This window comes from Apus apus, chromosome 3 (genome assembly GCF_020740795.1).
Source record: "Apus apus isolate bApuApu2 chromosome 3, bApuApu2.pri.cur, whole genome shotgun sequence".
Classification (NCBI taxonomy): domain Eukaryota; kingdom Metazoa; phylum Chordata; class Aves; order Apodiformes; family Apodidae; genus Apus; species Apus apus.
The window spans coordinates 40,769,453-40,787,128 of record NC_067284.1 but is presented as its reverse complement, the minus strand read 5'-3'; the positions used below and the strand labels follow the sequence as shown (position 1 = coordinate 40,787,128).

The window sequence follows — 17,676 nt, the reverse complement described above, 5'->3', positions numbered from 1 at the left end:
ATTGAAACGGATTACGTTTTTTGAAGTGTTCAGATTTAATATGGTGAGCTTCAGCTGAGGATTTGCTGTTCAATTAAGAAAAAAACCTCCAGCAGTCAGTATTACTCGACATTGGAGCATTTCTCAGGTTCCTTGTCTGGCTTCAAGCCCCAGGAAAGTCTTAACTTGGTATTAAGATATGGTGTTTGTCTAGCACCTAGTTTCCTCTCTGTATTCCTCTCTGTCCTTATCTTCTTTCCTTTCTTGCCTTCTCTCACTTTTTTTGTTGTTTTGTTTTGTTTGGTTTTGTTTTTCTTTAAGACAGAAAATTCAGTGCATGCCCTGGATGGAAGAAACTCTTGCTTTTTATGGGTAGTTGGCAGTCAGAGTGACCAGGGAAACAGGGAAATGGATGCACTGGACATCAAAAGAAGTGTCTGGATGTATTAAAAAGCAATGTCCTAAAAAGTACACCAAGTTTAATGCATTTTCCTCTGGCAAGTGCAAGTTCATTTTGCCTTCCTCTTTCCCCTCCTCCCAACTTGTATAATTTTAATCAAGTTTCTGCAAAATACTGTTCTAGGTTCTTATATGCTGTGAGACTAATTACTGGTTACATGTGGAACGTGAGGAAGGAGAAAGGAAGCTGATTTTTCCTCTTGCCACAGGAAACTATATTCACTTTGTCTTAATCCTGGGCAGATAAGGTCACTAAGCAGAGCATTATAATTTGATAAGCAAAGTAGGTATAACATTACCTTTGAAATGGCTAAGTGATTTGAAAGCTAAAGCACAGCCATCTCATAACCAGACAGGTTTCAAAGACGCAGTGTTTAAGGGGAGGGGGCAAGCCCTGTTCTGAACTGGTCTGGGCATAAATTTTGTTATTATATAAAATGCCTAATTTTGAATGCCATGATGTCTTACTGAGTGCATTCATTAAAGCTGTGGTTCTACCTCAGACAGCCTCTAAATATCCTCAAATGTCCTAGCAATCATACTTACACACTGCCTTTGCCTCCTGATGTGCTAATATAAGATTCTAGCTGTCATTTTGATATTTTAATGTTAGTCACTGCATAGCTCAGAAATATTTAGAGAAAATCCTTAATGTCAACCTTCCTCCCACATAACAAAGATAATTTAATATTTCTTGTTATATATTTTTTGTTCACCATGTTATCTCTCTCTGTAAATCCTTATCCTGATTTAAAAATCATCTTATCATGTATTTGCAACAAATTGCTATTGATCTCGATTTTGAGTGATTTCTTTCACAATGGCAAGGTTAATAATAATATTTATTTTGGAACATACATTCAGTATTTACCCTCCCTGCTGTGCAAACACACAGAGAGCTGGTATTAGGAAGTTCCTGGTTTTGCTGTGTATGTGCCTGAAAAATATCAGGTCATAACCAGCTGAAACCCCATTAAGAATGTTTACTAAAGTAATTGATAGGGACAGAAATTCTGCCTGCAGGTGTAAGCAGGTGCGAGTCTGGTACAAAATACACACACTCCCAAAATGGCAGAACCCATTTGCAGCTTGCCTCCTAACTTTTCATGCCTCGGTGCAGAGAAAGGTCATGAAAAGCCATACCCGTGGTCTGGCAGTACACAAAGGCCATCCAAACTCCCTAATGAGCAGATTGCCTCACCATGAGCTCCTCTGCAGAGCACCAAGACTCCATTTGGGGCTGCCCAGAACCCTGAGCAGCAGTACTTTGCTTCTCTTGAATCTTAATTAAGAGGGGTCAGGCCTCAAATGAGAGTTTGAGGAGATGAACTTGCTAATGCAGCAAAACCCAGGAGGTTTCAGCTTGCATAGTTTTGCAGGGAAATATATGTGTTGATGGCCAGAGAGTCCAGGTTTTTAAGAACTGTGCAAAGAGCCAAGGAAGTCCTGCCTTTACATTCAGTCTCTGGCATTTTCTCTGTAGATACAGGCAGCCCATTTAGCCTTTTCTATGCTACTCACCTACGTGCAGCATGGGGATACTATCTGGTTGATATCATTACAGAGTGTGTTGGTTAGCCTGAATGGAGATGAGAAAAGCCAAGTAATAGCAGTTTAATTATATTAAGCTGTCCTGCTTCCTTCTCTGTCCACCGGAGATTTGTTTCTCTTGCACCTACCTAGATGCCTTTTCATGCATACAAATGATTTACACAACAGAAATTTACGGTCTATTAAAGACCAAAGAGAAACATCTTGGTGTATATTTTCCATGTTATTGTAGCAGCACATTTGTTTGCACAGATATACATGAGAAAAAAAGCTTTGTTTTTTGTATAGTGCTTTATAGTGTTCTAAGAAACAACAGGAGCCAAACACCTATAATTTACTTAACGTATTTTGTTGCTAATTCATAATAGCATTTGAATTTTTCTGTCTGAGTGGAATAATCTATTCAGAAATATCTCTCATGAGATGTCAGTTTTTATCTTGCATTATAATTATTTACCAGCATGCATGCCCAACTCCCACCTTCATCACTACCATCTGACATCTCTCTAGCACTGCTGCTGTCCTTGTGAATGGCATACTGGCTCTTATTTTTTTCACTCCCACTATTGACACTTTCCCTATGGCTATTCATAAATGGCTTTCCTGCTAAGCCTTCTAACACTCTTACCAACTGTTGCTTTGCTGTTTTTGTTCCTACCACACATCTGGTTCTGAACAACTTTCTCTTATGCCTCCCTGTGACCCAACCAAAACCTGCTGAAATGCAGAAATGGAAGTATTTCTATCCCAGCTAAAAATTTTCTGCAACTGCCCTTAGTGATAAGAAGGTGAAGGAACAAATTCTGGAAGCTATTTTGATTAAAAAGGAACTGCATATTTCATCCTAGTATTCATCCTAGTATTCAATCAAATGAAGTTAAAATACATAATTTGAGTCTTTGGCTAAAAGTAAGAAGAAAATAAACTAAAATATTTAGAAGTGAGGAAAATACATAAAGGACAAAATCTCAGTATATGGATTTGATAGACCAGTCCTCAAGTCCTCTTTTCCTTAGGATTTATACCCTGGATGAAGCTAGAAAAAACCTGTTTGCTGATATTTCAAGAGCAAAAGGATAAACTTCCAGAGTAAGGTCTGCATAGACATCAACTTCTTAACCAAATTCTTTCAGATTTTCCTTGTAAACAGCATTGGGTTTCCTAAGTGGGTGTATGAAGCAGGGCAAAAAGGTACCAACACGATCAATAGCCCAAATGGCAGTCACCAAAATGCAAGAATTCGTGGTATTTAACATGAGATGCTCTGAAAGAAAGATGAATCCATGTTTCATGTCCAGTCAGTTGTGTAGTGCCTGCTCATCCTTATTAACTTCTGCAGACAGCCAGTTTGTACCTTGAAGCATGACATTCAATTAACTCCCTTATTTATTTCTGCTCAAGTTAAAATGTTATGGTGTCTTCATAAGATTATTGAGCCACAGTATTTGACTCTTTTTCCCCCCATTAATGCTACATTACAAATTACATATGGTTGTGCAAACAGCTTTAGGTGTATAGCACAGGTGACCTTGTTTTTTGAAAATGTATAATGCAAGTAACAAAAATGAAAGCTGCTTTTACTGTTACTGATAACAATGTTCTAGTGTTTCTATACTTCTAAGGCACTTATCACTGTAAGGTGAGAACTGATACCTCATTTCTTCTTTCCCTTATTATGGGGTGTGTGAGTATCATGGCAACATGGGTGCACCACTTCTAACTGACCTTGGAGCTTGCTTTTTCAGTGAGCTGTGTTCCTTGGAAGAGCACTCAGCATCCTCACTGCCACCTGTAGCTCAAGCTCTTCAGCTCTCCAAAGGAAATAGTGTTGAATTTTCTCTTACTGTGGAGCAGACTCCTTGGATAATGTAGAAACATGGGTCTAGAGAAGACTCAGAAGGTTAATAGTCCATTTGCCCACCATGAGGCAGGATCAGCTACCTGTATGCCAAGAATTTTTGCAAGATTTTTTCTGAAGTCTAACCTGAATCCATCTTGCTACAATTTGCATAACATTATTGCTTGCTCCATCTACCATAAACACAGGAACCAGAATTTTCTCTTCCTCCTCACAGGAACTTTTTACATATTCGAGGCTCCTCAGTAATTTTTTCTTTAGCTTAGGCAACCATAGTTCTTTTACGCTTTCCAGCTTTCTGGGTACTTTTGTGGCTATTATTGAGATCCAGTTATTCAATATCTTTTTTCTGGTATGACCCCTGGAACTGGATATGGTGTTCCAAGGGGAGCTGTTGCATCATTAAACAGAGGAACACAACTACTTCCAGGTTGCATTTTTATGATCTCATCCCAAGATGGTATTGGGTTCTTTCACAGCAGTGTGACATTGTTGGCACATTTTTGATCTGCAATCCAAAATCAGCAAGGCTTGAAGAAGTTAGAGAAGACAGCAGTGGTGCTAGTATTTGAGAGGGCAGAAACTATCTGGAGAACCACACCTGAAGCACAGCTTTCTGAGATCCAGAGCTAGGTGTCTGAGCAAGCTGGTTCTGGGTAGAGAAGGAACAGCATATGCATTCCTGAGTGGAGAATCAAGTGTGCCATTCCTGAAAGGAAGTGGCTCCTTTCTGCAGCTGAAAAAGAGACCCATGTGACTATAATACCTGACAATCTATCAGAAGCCAAAATCTAAATGTTAATGCAATTTTCTGAGGCTGAGCTGATAAGTAAAAAAATCTTTATGCAGTTTTCCCACAGGCTGCAAACTTAGCTATGGGATGGGATGCTGTGTGACGCTTTCACTTTGTGCAGAAGAACAGTGTGAGCCATCATCAGGGTGTAATAAGCCCAGGTCAAGTAATCAATCAGGGCACTGCTCTTCAAGTCTAGGTCACTCTAATCATAACCCTATTTATTAGCATAAGTCAGAGCTCCAAGAAATTAAGAATAACACATTTGATTGTACCAGTAGCATTCCTTACTGTGTGCGAATGGAGGTATTTTGCTTTGCATTTTTTTGATGCTTGGCAGATTTAGGAAGCTGCTGTTTCAGAAGTCTCTCTTCACTCCTTTAAGTGCTTCTGAGATAGACCAGTTCAGCTGCAAGACAGACACTGACTTGGCAATTCCCTCTAAAAAAAGCACAAGAAAGCTCAAAGTAGTCCCTAGCCACATTGATACTGACGAAGCTGTGAAGCCAAAGTTAGATTTGGACTGCTGCTATTTCAGATTATTCCTTCAGGTGAGATTTGGAGAGTTGTCCTTCAACTAGGACTCGAGCTATCTTTAAATTAGCAGCATCATAACGGCAATATAAAACTTAGTGAGGGCTACTAAACCTGTTCAAGTGTATGCTAAGTTTCCTAGACAGGTTTTATAACCCGCATTGAGAAGCACTGTGCTGTATCTCTGCTGCTGACAGTTACGTGAGCAAGTGATGTATGATATTCTGGTTATACTGGATGGTAGCTGCAGTAAAGACGTATCCTCAATTCCCCCAGGAAAGTGATGTCTCCTACTGTAAATCCCTAGCTAGGGGAAGAAATATCTTTTTTTCTTTATGTGTCTTGGATAGGAATCTCCATTTGAAAATATCCAGTAAATTTCCCTGTTCCTCTATGGAGGAGTGACTAGAAAGAAACTGGTTTTTAAGCTCTGCTCGATTTATTGCTGCTGGTGTCTGGAGATGATAACGCCTCAGTTCATGTCTCAACAGACTGAGCTCACTCAGGCAGGCCTAATATCTGACAGCTTGCTTGGGCTTGTCAGTGCTGTTCTGTAGTTTCTGTTACTTTTTGTGAGAACTCTGATTAATGCTGTAAGAAAGACTGAGGTTGTCCTCAAGGAACTTCTCCATAATCAATGTCATCATTGCTGATCATGTTAGTGTAGAGAGCTGCAGACTGCAACACGCTCAGTGGTGAGATCCCACTTCTCAGGCCTAGTGATTTGCAATTAGCTTCTGAACATGCCAGGTGAGGTGGCTGGCCCTCGAGGGCTGTTTCTCCAAAAGTTATTCAGCAAATTAGTGCAATACATTGATTTTTTTAACCCCCACTGAGGTGTTAGGCATGAAATAAATGCCTTTCATTTCGCCTATGTGGGATGGTCATTACAGCTCTAGATAAAACCAATATTAATAAAAAGGGACAGTTATTGCCAAAAGCAAGAAAGGGTCAATATGGTCCTTTTTATATCAACATAGGCTGCTTTCTCAAAGATGTTGGAACAAAGAAAAATGTAACTCTAAATAGAATTTCAAATCCCCCCCTTTGTTATTATATATGATGGCATGCATTACCAGTGAATAGCCACTGCACAATAGTGAGTGTCTCTGTGAACATCTGTGTAGTCTTTTTACCATGATTCTCTAGGGCATTGTATCCCACATTGTGTATCAAAAACCCCACACTGTGCTAGTTTTCTTGTGTTTATATTGGTTGGTCTGTACCAGTGGCTCAAGTAATATATATTTCTTTCCTTTTGCATTTTTGCTGTTAGGGGTGCTGAAAAGCAACGAGGGGATTCTCACAGTAGCTTGAGGAGTTGGACGAACAAGTATTAACGTAATCTGAAGACAAAAATAATTTTGTTAAAATTGTCATTATCAACTGTCATGACCAAAGAACCAAAGAAAAGTGAAGTACAACTTCTAAAATCCTGAGGTAATGACTCCTCATATATAAAAAAATTAAGGGGAACAGCCAGTGGTGGTTTCCTCCTCTTTATATCCAGCTTTTCCAGTCTTGTCAGGCGTTCATTATTGTAAGTAATTTTGTTAGAGGAACAGATGTGCTAGAGAGTAAGTAATGAAAACCAGAGAGTTTCACTTTAGGTTATTGGACTGAGTGTGTTTCATCTGGATAGACACAATAGGTTATCATCTGATGAATATTTGTCTGCCTCTTTGAAAACAGATGAGAGATATAGCTCTGTTCCTAGGAGAGAGATGTTCTCACTGCAGAAAATCCATTTGGCATTTTATATGGAAATCAAGGAGTCACTCCAGATTATATCAGAAAAATATGCTACAGCACTTGGGTTGGTGAGGCTGGAGGGCCTGAGCCAAAGGAAAATTATGAGGAAAACCTTACAAGAGAGATTTACTCGTTAACATTAGCAAAAAGCTTTGTTCAATGCATCATGCTTGTGAGAGGAGTGGAAATATCCCCAGGTGTCAGCACCTCATTCTGTCCACCCTTCACCAGGACTCTTTGTGCAGTCTGCTCTTTGTCAGTAGGACAGCTGAAGGCCTTGGGTGTTTTACCAGTAAAAGTTAAAGTTTTCACAGTAACTTTTAGCACAAATTTTATTCAATTTGTTCTTACTTTGCTGCAGATCTCTAAGAATCCTTGAGCAAAATAAAGGCTTTAACTCAACACCTGACAACTCTTGCTCTCTCAAAAAGCCCTGTCATGACAGACCTCAAGTCACTTACCATATAGCAAAAAACCCATGCTTCTAAATGCTTTTATACAATAGCACATGACTACTTTGATTATCTTCTCCATCAGGAAATTACACTACAAGGATTATTCCTCTACTGGGAGTGACTGTGCTCAGTCCAATACAGCAAATAATTTTTCCTTCACAGTTTTTGTGCTTATGTGCACAGAGATCTAGTTATAAGCTGTAAATATAATGCTTTGAGGTTTTATTTCATAACTTCTGAAATTATTCTTGTAAATGGTGGTTCTAATGGGAGACTCAGAAGGAATGGCAACTCCTGTATTGTACAGACTGGTCTTTTGCATTTTGAAATGCCAGATCTCCTAATTTCTTTCATAGTATTTTAAGATCCATGTTAAAATTGTTACATTTTCTTCTTCTATGTTCCGACAGAGAAATGGTTCTTGAACCTCAGCTCTTTAATGAATAGGAAACCTGCATTTAGCTCGCAGTCTAAACCTAATCCTGGTAAACTCAGATTTTTTTTCTGAGCAGTTTGCCTTCATCTTATATGGCTCTTTTGCATTTATCCTCTTGAAATGGCTCTGATATTTCTGTAGAAGGCAGAAATGACTGTTGTACTCAGGAGTAAAGTTGGACATGAACACAGTATTTTGGAGACTGAATCAAAACCAAGGAAAGTTTTTTCTGTAATTTCTTGTTTGACACCCCCCCCAAAAAAAAAAAAAAAATCAATGTGTTGTAGTTTCAGTTAAAGTTATTCACAAAAAAAAAGCAGTTTTTTAGAGCAAAAAGTAAAAATTTTTGTTGTTTTGACATAAAAAGAAAATAGTCCAACACTTCAGAAAAAAAAATCTATTTTAAAAGGTGTTTGGTTTTTGTTTTGTTTCGTTTTTGTTAACGGAGAGGTCAAATCTATAATTAGTTAATTTAGCACAAGTTATCAAATAGTCATCTGTGTTTAAAAGTCTATCATAGCCAGGAGCTCCTTCTTTAGTGTGTGGAGCCAGTACGTCTGAAAGCTAATTGACTGGTGTTTCATGAGACACTTAGAGATACTCCACCATTACCTGCAAATGCTTTATTAACAGCTTAGAAATTGAACCTGTGCCAGCCAGCTCTGTAGGTTACTTAAGATAGTTTTGGATAGTTTTTACTAAGCAGACAACTACCAAAAATGTAAAAATCTTGAACTTTTTCTGAGTAAGCAGCTCTTGGTCTTTTTCTAGTACAAACGTGGACTTTAAGGTTTAAGAGATGAAAGGAGAAGAGGAGGCTGAGGGGAGAGACCTCATTGCTCTCTACAACTACCTGAAAGGAGGTTTTAGGGAGGTGGGTGTTGGACTCTTCTCCCAAGTAAATAACGACAGGACCAGAGGAAATGGCCTGAAGGTGAGGCAGGGGAGGTATAGATTGGACATTTGGAATAATTTCTTAACTGGAAGAGTGATCAGGCACAGGAGCAGCCTGCCCAGGGAGGTGGTTGGAGTCACCATCCTTGGATGTATTGCAGAAAGGTGTAGATGAGGAACTTTGGGGCTCTAGTGGCTGAGATTGTAGGCTGTGTTGTGGGGTTTTTTTGTTTGTTTGGTGGTGCATTTTTCTTGTTTTTTTTGTTTGTTTGTTTGTTTTGTTTTAATTATTGTACTTGGTGATCTCAGAGGTTCTTTCCAACCACGACTATTCTATGATACTGTGATTCTGTCTGTAGGCTGCTCCAGGTTCTGAAGTAGAGCAGGAGTGTCATGTGCTAGGGGAGATAGTGCTGTAAGAGACTCTGTCAAAGCACAGTACACTACAGGGGATTTTATATATGCATATGAATAAAAGGATGTTCTTAGACCTTTGCCTCACAACATGACTTGGTAGTGCTTGCCGATGTTTGATAATGCTCAGTTTTTTTCTTAACATCTGTGGACTCCAGTTTGCTCTGACAAAGTCCTAATATGAAGAGTTTTGCATGTTTGTAACAGGGTGTGGAGGAGATTTGCTCTGGGCAGGTCTGTTGTCCCAAAGCGAGGTCTGTTTACCCGGTGTGTAATAATCCAATCCACACACAGACTGGATATATTTGCTTTACTCCAGTTCCGTGCGGGAAGGGGTGCTTGGTGGTAAATCCACAAAGCTAGCGAACCCTGCCTGTAACACCGGGTTTCTTTCATACGCCAAAATATGCAAAACGACCTTATCTCTGAGTGTACTGATATCATTCATCTACATGACTCTAGAGCTAATTCTCTGCTTGCACTTCAAGTGGTAGCACTATTTTCGTTAGAAAGAGGGTGGGGGGCTTTTTCTGCGTAGGGCACCCTTCTAGCCTAAGGGAGGTTATTTTAGTATGTTAATGAGAAAAGTTCACAGAAAGTTTAATTAGTAATTGTTTTCTACTATCTATTTAACTTAGTGCTCAAGGCACATTAGCAGCTAGCATCTTCCATTCAACTCTTCTTCAGACCCAGAGAAGCTCAGTAAATGTGCATTTCCATCGGTCAGGCTGACCTGCCTTTTTTTGACATCAGGTCAACGGTGAAGTTTACTGGTGTTATCTGTCACAGCAGTGCTTGTGCCATCTGCTTTTGCGTTATGTGTTATCAGAGGTGACACTGAAATAATAAGAGAATTTCCTTTATGTGGAGAAGACTTCTGTGATTACAAGGAAAAAAAATATGAAAAAAAAGTATCTCTAAAGCAGGTAAGCTGATTGGGAAAATGAGGACTTAGGGACCTTTACATTTTGCATTGGAAATGCTGGTTACTGCAAAGCCCATGTACATAAAGACTAACGTGACAATTAACCTTGTTTGGATCAAATGCAATCTGCAAGAGTGAGAGACTTGCTTCTGATCTGTTTCATTGCATTGTGTTGTATTGTAGGGGCACTGAGGAAACTCTCCAGCCTAGTGCAGGCAAGACCTTGGCCTTTGGTGCAGTGACAGGTATCTTGCAGTCCCTTACTTCTACTCCTTGAAGAAAGCAGGACCGAGTACAAGAAATGAATATGCATCTGGTATGTGACTAAGTCCACTTCTCTCTGTTGCTGCCAGCCAAAACCTGGCTTTTACATTGTATAATACTTGTGACAGCAGGAAGATCAAACTTATGAAAGACATATTTGTTAGGACTGGTGAGAAGCAGCCACTTAGCACTGACTGAAGGGCCAGACAAAGACGCTGAATTTGAAAATCTCTGATATAAACCGCAGGGAACAGTAGGAAGTATTTAGCAATCACTGTGCTTAACTGCCCTGTCATCATTTACATAGAGAGCAGTTCAAAAGAGACGATAGAGCTACAATAGGGGAACCTGGCAAAATCCTGAAAGATGCACTTTTATCTTCCAAGCAGAAATGCATCTGCAATGTATATTTCCGTATTGTTCTCTGCAAGTCTTGAATTTTGAATTCACATATGGTACTTAATTTGCATTTTTCATAGAGTCACTAATGCTTGGTGAATTTGAAAGATCTAGAAAATTCTTCAAAGGCTTGGATACTTCCCAGATATGTGTTCGTGCTGTACTGGCCTAGAAATCTGGCATGAAATCTGCAGTTCAGATGCTGACCTGGGGTTTTGAATCTGTTTTTGTGAGATATTTTTCTTTGTGAGAAGGCTAAGAAGGCTGCTTCTTAGGCTTGTTGTGCGTTTTGGGCTAGTTCTTTTATCTGTGAATCACCTTGCTGTTAGTATCATTTTGATCACATTACTAGTGGAAGCTAAAACCCGGGAAATGTCAGAAGAACACGGAGCTACAGGGAACCAGAGACCAAGGTACCTTGAATGAAAGGCAGTGGATTTAGAGCTTGAAAATGCTCTGGAAAAAAATCTTAATCTAAACCAGAAGGAGCAGGTCCTGGCCATGACAAGGTTGACAGCAGGTTCTCATCCACACACAGGAACTGCAGTGGTGGTCACAGGACTTGCAAGAAAGATGGCACAAGAACTAAAATGCTCAAATGAAGGACGCTGGATTATTTTCAGAGGAATGCACCAGATCACTGGGATTTTTTCTCTTATTGTGGGATTTTTTCTCAACTGGGCAGCATTCCGGTGCCAGGCACAGCCCAACAATTGTGACCAGCAGTGGGAAACTGCTAGATTATGTGACAAACTGCCCCTGCCAGGGGGAAGACAATCAGCTGCTAGGAAGGTGTGACTGGCTGAAAGCAAGTCTTACTGTATGTATCTCTCTCACTGAGAGATAGGGTGTAATCTTACTTTCAGAAACCAAAACAAATAACAAAATACCACAAGGAAACTAATTCTTTTTTCTTCTCCTCTTCCATGAAGCAATGCCTGATTTCAGATGAAAGGAACAGCATGATAGCTCATGGGAGATGCAGTAATATTTCCTCCCTTCCTCCCATCATAGCCCCAATCAGGGGCATTGAAGTGCAGAGTCTATTGTTCTTTCTTTTTATCTGTGCAGCTGTGTTCTCCATCAGATACAACCCTGCTGCCAAAGCTACTCTACGGAGTGGGGGTAGGTGATTTGTTAACTGCTTGTCTTGGAGAAAACTACTTGGCCATGCAAGTTAGTCTGGCAAAAGAACAAAAGAAAGAAATAAATTGGTAATTATTCCCTCTAAGCCTTCCCTCCTCTCAGTTTTTAAAAAAGGATACTTTTACAGCAGTGTTATGTACCTGCTTAATCACTTACACCAGCTGATGAAATAAAAGCTCTTGTCCCTTGGCCCCTTGCAAATTATTCTTGCTAATTGTTTTTTAATTATCCTTCTATCATTGCTCCTGATGCCACTTTCATAGTTTCTACATCAGTGGGTGCAGACATGACAAATCTAAAAACTTATCACAGAGAAGTATTGCTGCTGCTGCACCGGCTCCAGAGGAGCAGCAAAAGGTGGAGGGTGACTCAGGAGACTCCCTCCTGGCTCGCTTCCCTCTCTGCTTTTTTCTAGATGAGAATCCATCCCGTGCTGGCACATGAGCATGCACACACGTGTCGCCTCGTGCTTATGGACATGCTTGCCTGAGTTTCACATGAGCAAGTTAATATCGGAGTGTTTTCAGAGCTGCTGACAGTGCATTAATCAGAATCACGTTTAAACAGATGGGTACATTGTATCTTTCCCTAACCCAAATAGGGAAGGAAAGATCCCCAGTGCGGAAGAAGAGATTGCAGATTGCAGTGCCCTGCGGTTGGTTTCTAAGGGGTAAAAAGAATGGATTAATTTTTGCCGGTGGAAGGATGCAGTGAAATTGTTGACATTTTGCTGTGCTGTATACCTGTACAGAACCTGTGTTCCCAGAATACAAATACTGGCACACTTTCTCTGTCCCCCATGCTTTCCCTTTTTAAGAAACAGTGGCAGGACTTGCTGGAAAACAAAGATGAAGCAGAAGTGAAACCCTAAATGTGGATGTACAATTGAGGGATAAGGAAGGAAATGGAAAATAATGTGTCTTTTCCCAGGGGCTAGAGATATTAAAAACAAAGTATTTCCATCATGTGTGACAAAAGCAAACCATGAGGCAAAGAAATACTAGGCACAGTATTTGCATCAGAGTATTTATTTATTCTGTGAACTGCTTTTTTGTTTTTCTTTTGTATTTTTTCTTTCTTTCCCCCAAGGCAAATAACTTCCAAACATATGCTATATTTTAGTGGTGTTCCTCCAAATTAGTTGACAAGTGGCTTATGCAAGGAAGTTCAACTCCTGGTGTTGTTCCTGGTCTGCCTGCAGTGACTCACCGCCACTGTTTACTTAGTACTGGGCTTGCTGTATGTGAGCCATACTTTACACAAAGTTTGATGGTTTTGCTCTTTAAAAAGCACTTCCACAATTTAGCTCATGATGACCACAAGATGTTAGCCCCTTTTTATTTGCATGGGGATTCCCTAAAGCAGCAAATTTTACACCAGGTTTTTTCCTGTGTTGCTTTTTAGCAAATTGTCTTGCAGAGGAAGCTTTGCCTTCTGTGTTTTCCCAGCTTCAGACTCTGGAGGACACTTTGCATGACAATTTTCATAACCACATTAATTACTTTCCTTAACACCTTATAAATACAAATCGGCATAAACCAAAATATTACTACTCTTACAACTGAGTTTTTTTGGGGGGGTTTTCATGGGCATCACAGGCTATTTATATTGTCCCTACAGTGCCTTTGAAGACCATAAAAGCATCACACCAGCTATTTTTAGCTGGAGAAGTAAAGTCACAGAAGCAACTGTTAGAAGTGAGCAAAGATTCTTGCTGCCTTCCCACCATTACAAAATGCACATCTGTGGAGGTGTAATTCATTTATGTTAAGAAAAACAAATATTTCTATAGCACGATATGATACGGATCGTGTCCTTCAGGACTGTAGTCCAGCACAACACTGATTTTTGCTATGGCCTCTGTCACCTCAGGTTATTTTCCTGATTAAGTTCTTCCATTAGTAAGGTTTCTTACTACTTAAATAGCTGATGCCCACATAAAATGTGATATATGGCCTTAAATTTATCCATACTATCTGCAAGTGCCTGTACCTAGAAGATCTGTACTTAGAACTGCCTATTAAATGGATAAAATATTACTTAATTATTGGCAACCAGGCAAAGTTTACAACTGCTTGGGTTTTCTTGCTGCTATGAAGGGTAAAGGGTTCCCTTTGTCCTTTCAAATTTGTCCTCTCACAGCTCACATTTGTCAAAACGCTTTGTCAAAGAGTCATTTCTCTCAGGAAAATCCCAGGGACCAGTCCTAGCATTAAGTAACACAAATAATAGGAATTGGCAATGTTTAAACTTTGAGTGAAAGTTGGGCAAAGTCATGGCTAGTTTCCTGAAAATAAAAGAGAACTGTGATTATGGAGAGCAGGCAGAGAATAACTACTGGGATATGTGACAGTCGGAGGCTGTCTTGGGCTTAGTGGTCATGAAATGGTTAAGTTTTCCCTTCTTAGTATGTAAGGAGGGGGCTTAGCAAAACCTCCACCTTGGATTTCTGGAGGATGGACTTTGGCCTGTTTAGGGCATTGGCTGAGAGAGTCCCTTGGGAGACAGTTCTCAAAGGCAAAGAGGTCCAGGAAGGCTGGATGGTTTTGAAGAAGGAAATCTTAAAGGCCCAGAAGCAGGCTGTCCCCATGTGTCACAAGATCAAAGGGTAGGGAAGATGGCAGGCCTGGTTGAACAGGGAAATTTTGCTGGGACTTAGGAAAAAAAAGAGGGTTTAACACCTTTGGGATACAGAGATCTCATTAGGTCACACAGAGAAAATTAGGAAGGCAAAAGCCCATTGGTGTAAGGGACAACAAAAAAAGTTTTTACAAATACATTAACAATAAAAAAAGAGCCAGGGAGAATCTCCATCCCTTACCGGATGTAGATGGGCAGGAGGGGGGTGGGGGGAATATTGCAACCAAGGATGGGGAAAAAGCTGAGATACTTAATGCCTTCTATGTCTCCATCTTTAACAGTCAGTGCTTGAATATAAGAATGGAGAGCAGGACAATCCCTCCATAATCCAGGAGGAAGTAGTTAATGATCTGCTTCTGCACCTGGACATGCACAAGTCTGTGGGCCCTGATGGTCTTTACCCTAGAGTGGTGAGGGTGCTGGCAGTGGAGCTTGCTAAGACTCTCTCCATCGTTTATCAACAATCCTGGTGAACAGGGGAGGTCCCAGATGACTGGAGGCTGGATAATGTGATGTCCATCTACAAGAAGGGCCAGAAGGAGGATCCAGAGAACTACAGGCCTGTCAGCCTGACCTTGGTACCAGGAAAGATCATGGAGAGGCTCATCTTGAGTGTGCTTACGTGGCAAGTGCAGGGCAGTCTGGGGATCAGTGTCAGCCAGCATGGGTTTGTAGAAGTGAGGTCTTGCTTGATCCACCTGATCTCCTTCTATGACCATATGACCTACCTATTGAATGAAGAGAAGGCTGTGGACCTTGTCTACCTAGAATTTGATAAGGCCTTTGACATTGTCTCCCACAGGATTCTCCTGGAGAAGTTGGTGAAACATCACATAGGCAAATGTACTCTTCACTGGGTGAAAAACTGGCTAGATGGCTGGGCCCAGAAAGTTGTGGTAAAATGGTTCAAACCTAGTTGGCTGTCAGTCACCAGCGGTGTCCCTCATGGCTCAGTTTTGGGGTCAGTCTTGTTCAATATCTTTGTCAATGATTTGGATGAGGGGATTGAGTGCACTCTCTAAATTTGCAGATAGAACCAAATTGGGTGGGAGTGTTGATCTGCTTGAGGGTAGGAAGGCTCTACAGAGGGACCCAGACAGGCTGGATTGATGGACCAAGGCCAGTTGTATGCGGTTCAATAAGGCCAAGTGCTGGATCCTGCATTTTGGTCACAACAACCCCAGGCAATGCTACAGGCTCAGGGCAGGGTGGCTGGAGAGCTGCCCAGAAGAAAAGGACCTGGGGGTGCTGGTTGACAGCTGGCTTAACATGAGCCAGCAGTATCTCAGGTGGCCAAGAAGGCCAACAGCATCCTGGCCTGCATCAGGAATAGTGTGGCCAGCAAGAGTACGGAAGTGATCACATCCCTGCACTCAGCCCCAGTGAGGCCACACCTTGAGTACCGTGTTCAGTTCTGGGCCCTTCACTATAAGTAGGACATCGAGGTGCTGGAGTGTGTCTGGAGGAGAGCAACCAAGCTGGTGAAGGGTCTAGAGGACAAGTCATACAAGGAGCAGCTGAGGGAACTGGGTTTGTTTAGTTTAAAGAAGAGGAGGCTGAGGGGAGACCTCATTGCCCTCTACAACTACCTGGAAGGAGGTTGTAGGGAGGTGAGTGTTGGCCTCTTCTCCCAAGTGAATAATGACAGGACCAGAGGAAATGGCCTGAAGCTGTGGCAGGGGAGGTTCAGATTGGATATTAGGAAGAATCTCTATACTGAAAGAGTGGTCAGACACTGGAACAACCTGCCCAGCGAGGTGGTTGAGTAACCGTCCTTGGAGGTATTCAAGAAATGTGTAGAAGTGGAACTTCAGGGTATGTCTAGTGGCTGAGGTTGTGGGTTTTGTGTAGGTATTTTTTTTGTGGAATGTGTGTGGTTATTTGTGCTTGTTTGTTGTTTTCTTTCTGTGCTGATGGTTGGACTTGGTGATCTCAGAGGCCCTTTCCAACCATGATGGTTCCGTGATTCTGTGATTCTGTGAGATGATAAAGGGTTAGGAGGTGAACACAGCACAAGAGTTAAAGGAAGACCTGTTACTTAATTCTGAAATAGTGTAATAAACCAGCCTCTCATGGATTACAAGTAATAAGGGGAAGTGGTAAGAGTACATGCAGTGCAAAAGAAACAGAAGAGGGAAATTAACAACAAAGTAGGTATAGAAAGAAATACAGTAATTATAAGTGACTTGTGATTCTTAAGATTTTTATTGTCTTTGACCCAACAGATATTGAAGAAAATACAGATGGGGGATTTAGCCAAAAAATATTTCTTGCATAGCTTCTACGCCAGCAATTCAACCTACCTGTGATTCAAAACCAGGTCTGATCTAGATTCATGATCAAAATATTTTAAATCAAATTAATTAATTCACAGATCCCGATGTAGTTACTGTTGATATCTCCTGATACTAAAGGATGTGTACAGGATCAAGATGCATAGCTCAATATAGACCTTAACTCTCTAGAGAAAAAACAGGAGATATGGAAAGAATTGAGTAATTTTGGAATTCATTATTTATTGTGAATGTACACACCACATTTTTTCTTGTGAGAAAACCACTGCTGTCAGTTTAATTACATGAGGAGCAAATGTGACCCCCCACAAGCCTTCTGTAAGTGAACGGTTTCTAATAAAATTGTAACAGATCAATCATGAAAAGGTCTTGGCAGAAAAATCAGTAGGTAATAAAAAAGATAAAGGACACTGAAATGAATAGAGTGACATACTGGTGGATATTACCTTTATGAAGACAACTTTGTTCAACAAGAAAAGTTAGAAAGTGGCATGAGACAGGATCAAGTGTAGGACTCCTACCACTGCCTAAAACGCTTGCTGCTGTTTCTGAGTACAAAATGTTGTGGTGGGAATGGCAAATGCTTTAAGTGAGAGCTGTTCTTCTGGCATTAAAAGTGCTTAAACCAAATTAACGGAGATGTTGATTATGCAAAATTCCAGGGTTATCCATCCATCAAAAAGGTGATAGTTGGACTTGCATTTAAAGTGCTGAGCTGGGGCCCACCTAACAGTTGGGAGCTACAGCACAGCCCAGTCAATGCTCTGTGCTATCTGCAGCAGACCTTGCTTGCCTCAGGCCTGCATTGCCCAGTGAGCAGCGCTGTGCTGTGATTTGAATATGCTGAGTGCCACGGAAATGCTAAATGCTTAACTGTATGAAA

The 17,676-nt window shown here is 40.8% G+C and overlaps 1 long non-coding RNA gene across 8 annotated transcripts in view; it reads left to right on the top strand.

The window, feature by feature from the left end:
* Positions 1–17,676, top strand: part of LOC127382431 (uncharacterized) — a 177,584-nt gene that overhangs the window by 63,015 nt on the left and 96,893 nt on the right. For all 8 annotated transcript variants that reach the window (XR_007888953.1, XR_007888956.1, XR_007888954.1 and 5 more), the window contains one exon: positions 10,234–10,366. This is a non-coding gene — a long non-coding RNA (uncharacterized LOC127382431). The remainder of the gene's footprint in view (positions 1–10,233; positions 10,367–17,676) is intronic.